At 45.5% G+C, this 16,328-nt stretch overlaps 1 protein-coding gene across 2 annotated transcripts in view; it reads left to right on the top strand.

Annotated features, from left to right (window-relative positions):
* DPP10 (dipeptidyl peptidase like 10) overlaps positions 1-16,328 on the top strand; it is a 1,813,461-nt gene that overhangs the window by 944,055 nt on the left and 853,078 nt on the right. The gene's annotated exons all lie outside the window — the stretch shown is intronic.

Here is a 16,328-nt window from a genome sequence, read left to right on the forward strand (position 1 = left end):
TGGGGAAGCACCATCTTGCGTCCAGTCATCAACTCAAATGGTGACATTTTAGTTGCAGATGAAGGGGTAGATCTGATGGCCATTAGGACCAGAGGTAATCGGATATCCCAACTTGGCCCAGAATCTGCCACAATTTTTTTTAATATGCTCACAATGGTTCGGTTGTATCTCTCTACTGCTCCAGAAGAAGCTGGCCTGTAAGCAATATGTAGCTTCCTTTTGACCCCCAGTATCTCCCACATCTTTGTCATTACTTCACTGGTGAAGTGGCTACCCCTGTCTGACTCAATCCTTTGAGGTAGACCAAACCGAGAGAAGATGTGGTTAATCATCAGGGCAGTTGCTGTTTCTGCCTTGCAGTTTGGGGCCGGGAGACATTCCACCCACTTGGTAAACAAGCATGTAACGGTCAACATGTACTTGTTTCCTCTAGACGAGCGATTTACAGGGCCTACAAAGTCGATTTGCAAATCTGACCATGGCAGTGTCATCCCCCTCTTTTGGAGAGGCGCACGGTGTGTGAGGGATGATGGCTGAAATTGTGCACACACAAGACACCCCTTCAAGTATTGGTCGAGGTCCTGCCCCTTGTGTGGCCAGTATGCAACCTCTCTTAAGATTTCCAGTGTTGTGTGAAACCCCCTATGACCGGCGGTGGCCGCATCATGGGCGTGACTTAACATCAGGCTTCGGAATGAGGTAGGAACCACCCACTGATCGTGGCCAGCTTTGGATATCCTTACCAGCAAACCGTCTTGGATTCTGAACATTTTTGGACATTTCATCAACAATCTTAGGTCCTCTTTCCCAATGTAATCGGTATCCGTCAGGGGAAAGTTCTCAGGGTCCTCAATGTGTTGGTAAAACTTACCAATTATTGGATCCCCCTTCTGAGCTGTAATCAAATCAGCATCAGGGGTCTCCTTACTCCATTGTGCAGTTGAAAGATCATTGTGAGCATTTGTCTGGGACCTAGTGAAAGCAGTGACCTGGATTTCCCTCAACAGGGACTCTATTTCTATTAGATCCCCTTGGATGGCCCCGGTTTTGGCCAGCTGATCAGCTAAGTCATTTCCATTTTTGTCTGGTCCCTCTACTTTGGAATGACCCTTGATATTTTTCCAGTAGATGGTCATCCCATTCGATGTGACCAGATCATCAATATTTTGGATTAGCTTCCCATGTTTCAGGGGTTTGTTATTAGCACATAACATGCCTCTGGTTTTCCAATTAACCAGGTGCTCCACGAACCCGTTCCGTACATAATCCGAATCTGTGATTATGACCAGTTCGTGGAGTTGATGTTGGACAGCAGTGAGGATGGCCTGATGCACAGCCATCAATTCTGCCACCTGACTACTTCGGGGACCAATTTTGTATCCAGCGGAGGGTTCTGGGGACTCATTCACCCATGCATTCCATACGCCGGCCACCAGTTCTTTCTCCCCCTTGTTGTCAACATGGTACGAGCATCCATCCACATAAACAGTGGGCATTCCCTCACACTTGTCTTCTTCAAAGACTTTGTGTGGGGAATTAAGGTATGCCTCCATGTTATCCTTGATTTTTAGACTTTCGTCCTCGAGACAGTTTTCTCTGGCACAATCATGCAAGTCAGCCAGACCTTGCGCGAGGGGTCTCTTCTTGTTTTGTCCATATCTGACCTCTACAGGAAAGCCTTGCATTGACAGAATCCAGGAAGTAATTCGGGAATTACTCACATTTCTGGCCCGGATTCTGTCACTCTGGAGATATTGTAGAGGCTGGTGTGGAGTCTCCACTATGATGTGTTCCCCCTGGATGAACGGGCGGTAATTCTTCAATGCCCACACCGTTGCCTGGAGTACCTTCTCACAATCGTTGAATTTTTCCTCCACAGAGGATAAAGTTTTGCTCGCATAGGAGATTACTTTATTGACCTTGTCATGCTTTTGGTCTAATACTGCCGTCAAGCACGTATTAGAGAACCATGTCTCCAGGAAGAACTCCTTGTTTCTGACAGGGTAAACTAGGCAAGGCGCTTGAGAGAGGCTTCTCTTGAGTTGTCTTACTGCCTCTGATTGTTCTGGACCCCATTCCCACTTGACCCCCCCTTCAAGAGATGAATCAGGGGTCTAGTGATCTCTGCGTAGCCTTCAATGAACTTTCTGCTGTAATTAGTCAGTCCAAGGAGGCTCCTTAGTTCCCGCAGAGTTGTGGGGTCTTTCAGCTTCTGAAGTGCTTCCACTTTCTTTTCTTGGGGACAGAGACCCTGAGGAGTAATCTCATGCCCCAAGAAATTAACACGGGTTCTACACCACTGTGCTTTCTGGAAGGAAAGTTTTGCTCCGGCGACCCTCAACTGTGTCAGAACATAACGGATCTCCGCTATGTGTTCCTCCACAGATGAACTTTTGACGAGGACATCATCTACATAAGCCAGGTTACCCCTCGCACCCAGGTCGGGCATGGCCTTATGTAGGAAAATGTTGAATTCATTGCCGGAGTTGAGGTATCCGAAGGGAGTCCGGGTCCATGTGTACTGCTGGCCCCCAAAGGTAAAAGCCAGTTTGTATTGGTCCTCCCTAATGACAGGCACGGTCCAGTATCCCTTGGTCAGGTCTATTGCTGTGAATACCTTTGACCCCTGAATCTGGGCCAGCCCTTGGTCAATGTAGGGCAGAGGCCATCGCGAAGTATGGGCCCATTTTTTGAGCTCCCTAAGGTCGGCACAGAGTCTCCACTGGCCGTTTGGCTTCAATATTCCCAGCACCGAATTATTGAAGGTGCTGTGTACTGGACGGATTATTCCCCGGGACTCAAGGTTCTTAATTATTTCAGTAAGGGACCCCATGGATGCGAGAGGCAAGCGATACTGCTTCACAAATTCCAGGGTCCGTGGGAATTGTTGTTGTGTGGATGTCGGTGCAACCACAGTCATATGAGTCTACCGCAAAGAGATCTTGGAAAATCCAAGAAAACTTGTTTCAACTTTTGCTTCTGTTCCAGAGTCACACAGGCATCAGCTAGGTTGACTCTTTCTTCCACCATCTGCCTGAAGCCTGGAAAGACTTCTGGCTTGGCTATCTCAGCGGCCTCCTCCAGCTGGGTGGAGAAGTCCCTGGTCAGAGTGCTGATTTGGACCGGAGGCCTCAGGTGGGAAAGGCAGCCTTCATGGACCTGAAAAATCACCTCATCCCTCCTGAAGTCACAAGTCACATCTTCCTTACCATAAGGGCAAGAAGTGTACATCAGGAAGTTCCCCCCATGCCAGGTGAAAATCCTGTCTGGTGTTGTATTGTCCTCACTGTCACTGTCAAAACAGTCCTTGGGGATCGGTCCTAACAGTTCATTTCCTAAATGAATGGAGAAATGTCGGTCATCAACCGCCATTCCAATAATGGTGCCTGCGGCTAGAGTAATACTCTTTAAGTCGCTGTTATCCACCTCTATTGGAATGGTGTCATGTTCTATGTTGACTTATGGTGTTGGGTTTACCCCTAACCCTTGCTGTTGGAGAGAAGCATTTAGATGAATATAAGCATCAGGGTTTTTCAATTTTTGTCCCCTTTTAACTAACACTTCCAGGGAGAATTGTCGGGTCCTTTCTGGGATGGTGACTTCCTCTTTAATCTGAATTTCAACTGCATAAGGTAGCAATTGAGCTGACCTAAATGCTTTTTCTTGATCATCAAAGCCCATGGGATTATCCGCTAATCGGGACCAAGCTTTGAAGTTTATTAGGTCCAAACTAATGGCGAAGTGATTGAGAATGTCACTGCCTAAGTAAAAGGCGGCAGTGACGTCTCGCACGACCCAACAATTATGGACTATGCTCTTGTTGCCAATTGAGATTTTGAGCATACACCTGCTTGGCAGGAGATGTTTGGAATTGGGTGTTTCCAGATCCATTTCCCATTTGTCTATCAGTTTGAATGTGGGAATGGCTGGATCTTTTGGGAGTTGGCGGAACATGGCTTCGCTGATGAAGCTCTTACCGTTGTTCACACACACTCGAGCGAGAACAGAGTCATTCCCATCAATTAACTGACCAAGGATGAACAACTGCTCTCCAATTTGCTGAATATCAGCCAGGCTCTGAGCTGATTTCACATCTTTCTGGACTATATGAGTGGGAGTGTCTGATTGTGGATTGGTAAAGAATTTCAGAGTGTTTCCTTCCAGTGTGGAATACCACCTTAAACTGGAAGGGAGGTTGATTTTCAGAAATAGAGAGGACCCCCCATCACCAGTCTGTTGTCCTACTGCTATTACTGTCACATCTGGAATTTGGTTGTTCTGGAAGTGAAACTCTACTTTGTCAGATTTTTGTTCAACCATGTGGCAGGTGCCATTTAAACTAACATGGTTGACACTCTGTTTTAATTTTATTGGTCGGCTAGTCTGGGTCCAGAGGACCTGGTTGACGCAATCTATTAGGGGTGACAACCTTCTCAGGAGGTCATTCCATAGTAAACAAGGGGTGCCCTCTGGAGTCACTACTATGACCGGGTGTTTCATCTTGTGTCGCCCAATTTTGATGTCCAAATCTGCAGTCCCCTTGACAGGAATTTCCTTCCCGTCAAAGTTCTGCAGTTGTCCAGGAAGAGGGGTGAGAGGAATACGGTAATTCTCCCCCCTTCCTGCATTTAGTTCATCAAAGGCCCTTTTGGACAGAAGGGTAGCTTGGGATCCAGTGTCCACCAGTGCCGAAATTGTACCCTGCCCCTGTACTTGTACCGGGGCATAATATCTTCCCTCCTTCTCCTCAAGGGGGCACAGATAATGCACATTTTTGGACAACTGGTGGGCTAACTTTCTGTTTTTGGACATTGCTAGCGAAGAGATTTGGGCAGAATTCTGTGGAGAGCCTGGGGAATCTCAAAGAAAAAGTTGGCAACTGGAAATCAGAGCCATTGTGGGTTCCCCTGGTTCCGGTTCTGGGCCGCCACCCCCTTTGGAGGCAATCACCAAGATGGATTTGAACCAGGGGATTTCTGTATTGTGGGTTCTGGGATGAGATGATGGGTGGCGGTAGCTCAGTCTCCATATCTCCCCAGTCTGAATTGGCATCCCTTGGGACCCATTTTTCCTTGGGAGGAGTTCCCCCATCTCTGAAGGAGAAGATCCTTTTCCCAGGATCTTCTGAGGATCCCTCTCCCTCAAATTGGAAGACCTGTATCCCCTCCACAAACTGGGTCTGTTTGGGTCCTTTGTTTCTCCTACCCCCCTCTGCTCCTTGGGAGGCAGGCTTTCAGGGGCAGGAGATTTTGTTTCCGGTTCCTGGTTTTCTAGGGGCTGTTTACAAGTTGGGAAGGAAGCTTCCTCCACGGCTTTACACCCCCCTTCCCCTTGTGCTTCCTCCCTGGGAACCGGTGGGTTATCGGGGTGCTGCCCCCGTCATTGCTCTGGAGAACCAGGTCCAGAGTTTTGGGCATTCTGTGGTGGCCTGCTCATCTGAGGGTTCTGTTGAGCCCTCAGTATGTGACCCAGATCTCGTGCCATATTTTGGACTTGGAGCTCAAGTTGTGAAACCCGCTCAGGCTGATACGGGGCTCTATTTTCTCCTCTGGGCTGATCCCGGGAAGGGTAGCTATCCCTTCTCTGGTAATACCCCGGATTGGGAAGATTTGGGTACCCCTCCACCCTTGGCCTCCCCTCTCCCGGATTAGGTTGTCTGGGCTCAGGGAATTGGGGAAAGAAGGATGGATGATTTTGGGGCTGGAAATTGGGTGGATACCTGGGGAAAAAGTTCTGCCCAGGATTTGGTGAATTTCTGCCCTCCTGGGGGAAGTTAGGAGGGAAGTTCCCCGGGTCAGGTGCTTGGCTGGATCCCCCCCTTGGGCTGGAGGAGTCCACACATAACCCAGGATTGGTCGGTTTCCCTTGTAGCGGGGACTTACATAGTCAGGGGAGCGGGGAACCCCATTTGTGGGACTACCTCCTCGACTCCCTGTCTGTGACTGGCCCGAGGGCCTTCTGGGCTGTGAATTATTTGGTGCAGGCAGGTTTTTAGGCCCCCCCATCTCCAAATCTAAAACGGGGGCAACCTTTACCTCCGCCACCTTGGCAGCAGCAGGGGTGCTGTTGGTTTTGGGGTTTTTCTGCGCATTACTTTTATTTTCTATGGGCTTCTGCACCTCATAGATCCGGGTAGCCTGTTCAATGACCCAGTCTAAAGATCTTTTCTCATGAAAATCTCTCACGAGCTGGGTCATTATGTATTTGGGTAAGGCATGGAAAAACGTATTGATAAATTCTCTGCTATCCCTGCGCACCCTTCTGGTGGTCTGCGCAAAAGCACGCTTTAATTCTTGCACAAACTCTTGTGGGGCCTGATCCTCCCCACATTGCAAATTGTAGGCTGCCTTGCAAGCCTCTTGAGGATTTCTGTGCACAGAAAAATGTTTCAAGATGGCCGCCCTGTATGTGGACCACCTTGAATGGTTTTGATCCTCCAGCCCCTGGAGTATTCTGGTAAGAAGGTCCACTTTACATATTGAATACAGCTTTGGCTGTCCTCCAAATGGAAAGACTCCATCATTTGCACATAGAGCTCCAAGTGTTCCCAAACAGAATACTTGCCGTTCTTATGATAAGGCGTGATGACACTCCTTATTGCCTTTATTTGTTTCAATGGGTCCTTAAGCAAGGCCCTTTTTGCCTTATTGGCCTTTTTGGTTTGGGTAACCCTGGTCCATTCATCTTCCAACTCAGAAGCGCTGCTCCCAGAGGTGCCCGTTTGATCTTCCAGGTTTTCCCGGATTCTGCGAGCCTGGGAATGGCTGTCAGAATGTGGGGACCTGGTCTCCTGTGTCCTGTGACGCTCAGAGGAGTCTTCAGATCCCTCCTTGCTAGCAGGATTTGATGGGTGTCCCCCCCACTGACCCAACTGGGCAGAGGTTTTCAGGATGCCCTTAGTGGGCCTACTCTCCTGGGGTTCCCCACTAAATTGCACTGTGTTTGGGTGCCCATACCCGGATGCCCGCCCATCCATTCCTGGGAGGTACTGGCCTATGAGCCCCACACTTCTAACTGGATAGTAATCTGCCATCCCCGTGGCCCTGGGCTCATGTGCGCGAGGGGACATGGGGGTGGCAGAGTCCAGGGACTGGGAGAGATGAAGGCCTCTGGTACTAGGGCTCCTGAGGTTATGCTCAGGAGTTTCTCTTTCCCAGCGAACCTCATCTCTATCTGCCCCTGCTCCCTGTTGCAATGCAAGAGCCTGCGCTTTCAGTTCCACAGTTAAGGCCTTACTAGACTCTATCAGTCTCTCCTGCATCGCTACCTGTTGCTGTAGCCTATCATTGTGCTGGCAGAGAGCCTCATTCTCTCTCTGTGCCTCCTGATTGGTCCTGGAGTACTGGGCCAGTCTCTGCTGCAGGAGGGTTACCTCCTGATCTGTGTCCCTATTGGCCTCCTCCTTTCTTGCCAGAGCATCCTCCACCCTACTGGTGTGCTCTAACATGTTCTGGTGTTCTTTTTGGAGGTCACCCAGTCCCTGAAGGGCCAGGTGATTTTCTTCCATTTTCCTTTTTAAGTGGTAGACTTCCAGGCCTAAGGTATCCCTTTCCTGACTAAGAGCCTGCATCTGTGCCGCCAGGTCGTCCCTTTGCCTTTGGAAGGCACCAGCTTTCTGGCGCTCCTGATCAAACTCTGCCTGGGTATCCAGGTCCTTCAGAATCAATGTATTGCTTTCCTCTTTTTCCCTATCTAGGTGGCTTTGCAGGGTGACTACCTGCTCAGCACATGCCCTATTGAAGTCTAACTGTTGCTCCAGCTTTTTCTGGCTCTGCAGTAGGGAGTCCAAACCTTCTTGGTACTCCTTCTGCAAGGCCAGAAATCTGGTATCCTGGTCCGCCTTTTCCTGTTGCAACACATCCATATCCTCCTTTTTTTTTTAGTGATGTAATGTCTGCTGTCCTTTTCTGACTCCTGGCTCCTGAGCAGCCTCTGCTCAGAAGAGTCCAGATCAGATTGGGCCTTGTCTAACGCCATCTGTTGCCTATTTGCCAGATCTTGGCCTTCAGCACATTTGTCCTGCATGGCTCTTATATATAGGTACAAATATGCCGCTATCCTGGCAATCTTATTATGTTCACCTTTGGCTTTAGGGGCCATATATAGTTCACTCATGGCCACATGTAGGGGACCCCGATCTCTCCATATATCTGACCCTGTTTCAGTGACCTGTTGCACGATTGCCTGCAACCAACCGTTTGGTCCTGATGAGTCCACTCACCTCCCACAAATAACTTATGTAAGAAGTGCTCTCTGGCTATTTTGATGTCTACCAGTGTCGTCATTCTGGAATTTGAGTTCCTTCCTGACTTACAGACGTTTGTATTTTATTTTTGCAAAACAGACCATTTCCTTAGAGTGTTCCTTTTGAGGAGTGCTTTACAGCGTAACGCAGCATGGTGATCCGACCGGATGTATGTCTCCTGTCAGTTAGCACACTGTATTAATCTGCACAAGTGATAGATCTAACCCAGAATCTCCGGCTACGAGCCCCCACTTTGTTAAGCGGCTTCACTTCAACACTACAGCTAAGTCAATGCCTAGTCTGGAATGCTGAGGGAAACCCTTATTGATATATTTTTAGGTCCATTTCATGTACTCTGGATGACAACTTTTATATAACACCCCTCTCTTAGAATCCCCCTGACCCCACTGAGCCAAGAAGTAGGTCTGTTTTGCAAATTTAAAATGTTTATTTGAGAAATATAACAATATATATCTATCACACTTTTATAATAAATTAATATTGGATATCACACATAAAATATGACAGTGATCAACAATGGATAACGTTCTACTGGTAAACTGATTTGGGTTACTTAGAAGTAGTACAGAGGATGAGGTAGCTGAAAATGCTTGATGGTTTCAAGGAAATGCAAGGTGGAATAAATGCAGTACAGAAAATAAACTGATATGGTTTCACAAGAGATAATATGTTCACTTTTCCCCTGGTGGCAATTCACCCTCCCCCTATATGCAATGCAAGGAGATGGAAGTAACATACACAGTCTTCAGGAATAGAATCAAATATAATACGGAATTCAGTTCCCCCCCAGCAAGCATAGAGGAAACAGGTAGAAGTTTGAAACACAGGCCCAAAGTGCTTTTAAATGTGATGGCAATGGATGGGAAGATGTGCTAACTGATTTTAATTCCCTCTAGAGATTCAGGGTGAGTGAGAGATGCTTGTTGGTATTAGTTCAGGCTCACTTTAGCAATGCTCTATGAGTTATTACCAGGTTTCAAACGGATTTTAACAAAGGAAGGAATGGAGCTGCTATTTTGACAAGTGGAGAAATTGAGCCAAATCGTTAAATTTCGCGAGTGCGTAAATAGCGATTGCGGTACAAGTTTAAGGACTAGGAAGTTGCTTCTAGGCTTGTTGGAAAGCTTAGATTCTAAGCCTTAAGATGAAAGTTAAATCTCGTTGGAAACGGTTCCAGAGATACGGACGATTTAATAAAGGTAGATTTTCAGATTTAAAGTAAAACTCAAAATGACAGGTGACAGCTTGCAGCTGCAGAATCGACAGGTGACAGTTGTGCAGCTTTAAAAATGACAGATGACACGATTTCTAGGAGGCAGTTCTAATAAGCTAAAATAGTTTGGATTAGATTATTTTAAACTAAGAGATTGGTTTTGGCACAGTGAGTACTCACACTATATTTTTGAAATAAGCCGTCAAGGTCTGGTCAGGTTGGACGGGACTTCCGGCGGTTCGGCTAACAGCGTCTGGGTCTGCTCTGCTCTGCAGTCCTGGGTCTGCTAGGCACCTGTTATCTGGGTCGGGTTCTGCCTTCTCTGGACACAGCACGGCTCCTGGTTCTGGATGTTTCTGTCACAGGGTTCTAGGCCAGAATCAAACAGCTCAGCCCGGCTATTTGAAGAGTTCAGTTGCAAAAGATTTTGAGGCCTGCTGACAAATACTTTTGCTTGCAGTGGGCCTTCTTGGTTCAAAGTTCTGTAATCTCTGTTTAGCTTGGAAGTCTAAGTGTTGGATCTCTGGATGTGAAGTCGTCGGTCAGCACGCTCCGCAGCAAATGGAATTGGATGTCTCTACATGTCCCAGCAGTCTCTTTTTAAGTGTTTTGAAAATGGGTGTGTGCCTGGGCCTAGCTAAGCCTGCCCCTCTCTACTTGTCATTGGCCCAATTCTCCCTCTCTCCCTTGATTGGGGGAAGGAAATGTGAGTCAGAGTGATGCTGTAGGTTTTATGGTCAGAGGATCCTCCCCTGGTCAATTTGCCCACAAATCTATATTTGATTCAAATACATATTTCCCAGATACACAAGTGGTTGACATTACATGTACACATTATATATTCCTTATGGTCCATGCTTGTCCGCCTCTGATCTTCCTGGGGGTTTGCATTAAAAAATGACAACATTTTGCGCTTTTTGACTGGTTTACCAATATCGGACATTTACCAAAAATTACACACATGTGCATAAGGAGTATGGACATTAATTGATGAAGTGTCAGATTTTTAACATGCAGACATTTGGATTAAGACCCTATTTTCCGCCAGAAACCCCCCAGCATACACCACAGGGTCCTAACACCTCTTAAAACGTGCACAGAAAAATCACAAGAATAATGATATTACTTATATAATTCTGACAAGTCTGTACTGTGAATTATCCATCTTTTTTAAAATTATGCTCTGGCCCATATGGGTGTGGTTTAGGTTCCAAAGCACATGGGGGAAGCTTCTGTCTGCCCCCGCCTGCAGTTCGGGTGGCTCCCAGAGGCACTTCTCCTCCCTCTTCTCCCAAGAGGAAGCCACTTTACGGCCCCCCCAATATAACATTTGCCTGAGTCCAGGACAAGGCTTTGTTAAACCTCCTGCAGGTGCCCCTCCCCTAATCTAATCAGAGAGGTGTCAACTCCTTTTGGTGGGGAAGCAGGATGCAGCTAGGCCTGGGAAGAGTGGCTGAGCAGGTTTCTCCTGTCGGGGGTAGTTGTCAGGCAGAATTCAGCTAAATGTTACTTTAGTTCCCAGTTTAAATCAAACTTACAATTTTTACATATACATTAAATAATTACTTCCTTCAAGTCATTTCAGAATATAGTTTTACATTGTGTCCACCTCGTTAGCAAGTCTTTCCTTGGCCTGGTTTGGGTTCCTCTGTTCAGTTTTACACAAAAGTCTGGCGGTTTTAAAACGCCGTCTTTCTAATAGTGGTGAGCACCGGTATTGCATCCATTTTTGGGATCTGTCTTGAATTACTGCATTTCAATAGAGTGGTCTTTTGCTTGATAGTATAGGACCCTTGCTTAACATTGTTTTGATGGCATCCTTTCAGTAGAGTGGTGATGTGGAACCCCCCACAAGAAGGTTGTATCTTTGGAGTGGTCTTGTGCCAACTGCGCAGTTCTCCTGGATTCTGGCGTGAATGTGGGCGGCGATAGCTCATCCCAACATCCACCCAGTCTATTGATTTAGTTTGTTCTGGGATAGAATAATGGGTGGTGACAGCTCATCCCCACATCTACCCAGTCTAAGGATTCAACATGGGTAAAAACCCTTGACACCGCACACTATCACCACCAGAGTGGTCCCCTGGTGCTCTGGTGGCTCTGAAAAAAAGGGAGGGGGGTTGAGTTAGTGGGAATGAGCTGGAAAAGTGCAAGATAGCAGTGATGGGCTGTTGGCAGCCTCAGCCCCGGGTGGCTGTCGGCTGAGCTTGGGGTGTTTAACGGTCAGTATTCATCGTGTGCTGTTGTGCAAGTCTATGTGCAGTTTGTTTTGTTGTTGCAGTGTAGTGAAGTTTGTGTGGCTTGCTGTGTTTAGGGCTTGTGGTTGTGTTTGGTTTGAGTTTGAGAGGTGTATGCAGAGGAGTGAAATTGTTAGTGGATTGGTTATTGATTCATAATTGTACGCTTGGTCCAGGCTTTACAGGAGAGTCATATAACAATCATTGAATTATATGTCTGTATAGATGCGATGCAGGCTAGGTTGAGGAATCCATCTAAGTGTGGCATATGATAACATTCACGATTCTATCTAGATGTGGCACATGCTAAGGTTAGGAATTCCCTCTAAGTGTGCACATGCTAACAATCACAATTCTATCTAGATGCGACGCAGGCTAGGTTGAGGAGTCCATCTAAGTGTGGCATATGCTAACATTCACAATTCCATCTAGGTGCGACGCAGGCTGGGTTGAGGAGTCCATCTAAGTGTGGCATATGCTAACATTTACAATTCTATTCTAGATGCGACACAGGTTAGGTTGAGGAGTCCATCTAATTGCACATATGCTAACATTCACAATTCTATCTAGCTGTGGCACAGGCTAGGTTGAGGAGTGCATCTAAGTGTGGCATATGCTAACATTCACAATTCTATCTAGATGTGACTCATGCAATGATTATTACACCTGTCTAAGGTGACATAGGCTAATCTTGACCGTTCTTTCTATAGGTTAGTTAACAATGGCACTAGCTAACATTGGCTTTGCAGACCTACCAATGATATATAATGCACTATACAAATGGAAAGTAGCATAACATAACAGTATGTTATTGCATAGTGCAGTGCAACATTAATAGTCCAGCCAGGAATGTATTTCAGTTGGTGGTCACTAATCACTTTAGTATGCATGTTGTAATTCTATGGCAGTCAACATCATGGAGAGGCAAGGTAGAGTGGTGAGGGCTTTCTGGAGTAGATTGATTGCTGTACCCCCACCGATGCCACACTTACAATTGTGTTGGTGTCTGTTGGCTGCTGGCTTCCTTTGCTTCCCCTGCGGACACCTGCAGACACATCTTGGGGCCGCCTGTTTTGGAGCCACCCTTTGTCTTGGGGTTCTTAGCCACAGGGGCTGCCGGGCCGCGGGCTGCCCAGGTTTGGCTCAGAAAAGAGAAGAGCTGGCCAATCAGGACAGGGGGAGGCACAGAGAGGCGGGATTAGGGAAGGAAAGGGTCCGGTGTGGCCCAGAAGTCTGCGAGGACTCCACAGGGCCTGCCACCGCCATGATTTTTCTAATGTATTAGTTTTATTTAGAAGTGTAATTTTGTAAAGGTTGAATGTTATTTAACTTAATAGAAAATATAGGTAATTTAAAAAAAAGACAGCAAAGGCATTAGTAGGCACATGAGGCATTGTATGTATTATTAAAGTCTTAAAAGGCAACTAAGGCCTTAGAAATCGTGTTAGGCTTAAAACATGTATGAACCACATAACTGGCCCATTGGCAACAAAAGGCATTGCAGGCAAAACACGGGATACATGGTGCATTAGTGACATAAAGGTATGTTGAACAATGCACAAAAAGGTTGAGTTTGTATATCGTTTATTGAACTAACTACACACATTTTAGTTGGAGGTATGACTGAGGTATGACTGAGCTTTTAAAGTCACAATGTCCTTCTTCGCCCCATGGGAAAAAATACTTTAGCTTTTTTCCATCTGGTGAAGAAATGTTCATGCATTATTTCATCACTGTTTAATAATTTCTGTTAGTCCAATATAAGATATGAAAACGTGAACTTTTGCCATTTGTATTTAACCCAGCAACAACATTTTTGCACATAAAGTTTTATTGGTGAATATCATGGAACACATGTTTATGCATTAAGGATCTTAAGGGGCATAGAGGCACATTAAAATCAATGGGATGCATAGAAGGAAGGACATGTAGCTGCATTAGAAAATGGAATGCTTTCAAAATGAGCAGGTTGGTGAAGATCCGGCTTTCCCTGGCCTAGTCAGTCAGTATTTGTATCAGCAACGGAGGATACGATGATGGTGTTCAGCTGTCCATAATCACACACGACCAGAAACCCGCCTCCTCCTTTCTTAGTATAAAAAGGATAGGAGCCCTGATGGTGATATGGAATGATGAATGCAACCATTTAGAAGGTTAACTTTGATCTAGGCTTCGAGAATCAGCTCTTCTTTTCCAACAAACCATAGATTCTACCATGTTTCCTTTGTACCACAGGTCTATTTGTCACTCATAGGGTTGGTGAGGCAGATATTTCTCAGCTTCCCAAGATCCAAAGGGTTCTGCAAACTGAGATGCTCCTTGGTAAGGGGTTCTTGCAAGACCAGGATCCTGGATGGAATCTGTTTGTTCAAACAATAGATATTTAATTCTTTGGGAACAATGGGAGGTTGGGGTTGGGAGAATGGGGCTGTGGGATGGTGCATTAGTTGCCCATGAATGTTACCCTACATGCTCACCATCCTTTACCAGAGTTTTATTTCCAAGATCACCTGAAAATGGGCATTAGGAGCTGCGTTCATGTTAAGGCCATCTACCAACAGCATGGAATGTCTTTGGGGTTTTTGTCACAATGGAATACATTGATCTTGAGCAAAAGAAAGTTCAATACAGTTCCAGCTCTCCACTGCCTTTGAGGGCTAGAGTTTTTTTCCCATCTTTCAGTCGTATGTAGGTCAACCTGAATTCACATATGTAGGGTGTATCCTGGAACATTTGGACAACTATAAGTGGGAAACATGATAAAGCATTTCCCTTCATTAGACCCCGTGCTACCAAGGTGTGGCGGTCTTTCCTACTTGTGCTGACAAACTTTTCCAGTATATTTGGATATAGCAACCTGCCTTAACCAGAAGTAGAAGTTAAGTCTCTCTCAGCTCTCGCTTTCATCAGTGGGAAGATGGCATGTGGTGCTCTATAATTGCATGGGTTCTGGCTCAAGACTAGCTAACTGAACTGGAAGTTTACATTTGTGAAATATTGAACCGGGGAATCCAAAAGAATCTATACTGGAGTCTTCGTCTTCCGCTCCCTCAAGTTTGTGTGTGATCAGCATCAATATTGGACAGCCCAGCTGCAAGAAGAGGCCTGGTCAGTATGACATGCTCTCTCTCCCACTACCCCATGTATGCCTGCACAAAATGAGGCCATCATTATCAGTCCAAAACAACTGCCACATCTGTCCAGGCAGGAGGTGGCGACACCCAAACTAGAGCGTGTTCCGCATGCTCCTAACAACACGTCTGCACACTTGCATATTTTGCACATTTGCTAATTAAGGTTAAGCAACTTTGCCTTCCAGTAATAACTACCATGCTTTAATCCACATTTGTAAGATGTGATCTTGCAACATGAAGTGAAGTCCTCCAAGATATTGGGATGCAACACTAAATCGCCTTACCATCCTTCAAATAGCATTAGTCTATACATGGCGAAAAGAGGGCATACAGATTTATTTTCTTTAGAATCAACGAGTACAATGATTCTTCTCTAAGGAGCGATTGCTTGCATCTAGTGTTTGAAAATACGGATGTTTTATGGATTGAAGCATCCCAAGTAGTGATGAATCATGTTAATGGACCTGAACACACTGCAGTTGCACTTGACAAATGAGGCGCTGGAAAACTACTGCTCTTGTGGATTAGAAAGGCTGTCTATAAAACCCAGAAACATGTATATTTTTTACAAAGGATTGTCAATAAAACAGAAGGGAAGTACTTATTAACTTGGTGCTTAAACAACATTCTGTCACTGTCTTAGGAAGTCTGTTTGCATTCATTAACTGCGCAAACCCAGGCCATGTGTCATCAGCAAATTCGCTGGATAATTTATAAAGTTCGATCAGTAATAATGAAAGAACCTCGCTTACATTGTAATGACAACGAGAAACACTACATTTAGTTAAACACCGTATACATTATTTGTTTGGCTTTATTTTGGTATTAAGGTAAACTAGCATTAAATTGATGTGAAACGCATATCAGTGGCCTTGTACAGTGCCAGTGAATATGGGTGCATCTGATTTAATGACTATTTTTTGCCACGATGTGCATGGGCCAACATTTGTGTAGCGTGTGTTGCCAAATGAGCACAGATCGAGTCGATCTTGTATTCTTTATTAAAAAGATAAAACAGCAATTCTGATTTCCATCTTTCTTTCATTTTCACTATGATATCAGTGTATACTTAAGGTTTGGATCCCGAACTGATAAGCCTTATCACGACTTTTCAATAATCAAAAACAAAGAAATGATTCAAAACAAAAATGTGAATGTGACCTCCTCCTTCACAAAGAATAAAAAAAATAATAAAAACTACAACTAAACTATCCCCTCTATGCATGGTAGCATAATTGACTGAAATTAATATAATGTTCACACTCGCGCTGCTCTAAACAATTGGTGCAAATGGCATGTGTAAGATTTATAATGCGGGGAGGGTATCAGGGGCAGTGTCTTGTGTTTAAAGCAATATTAATTTATTCATGTATTTATTTGCTTATTGGATGCTTATACAATAAGAACATACTGTTTCAAAGCGCCCACAGGGCAGGAAGGGAGCGAGGGTGGGAAATATATTACAACACAATATTTAA

This window comes from Ambystoma mexicanum, chromosome 9, assembly GCF_040938575.1.
Source record: "Ambystoma mexicanum isolate Mex_15411 chromosome 9, UKY_AmexF1_1, whole genome shotgun sequence".
NCBI lineage: Eukaryota > Metazoa > Chordata > Amphibia > Caudata > Ambystomatidae > Ambystoma > Ambystoma mexicanum.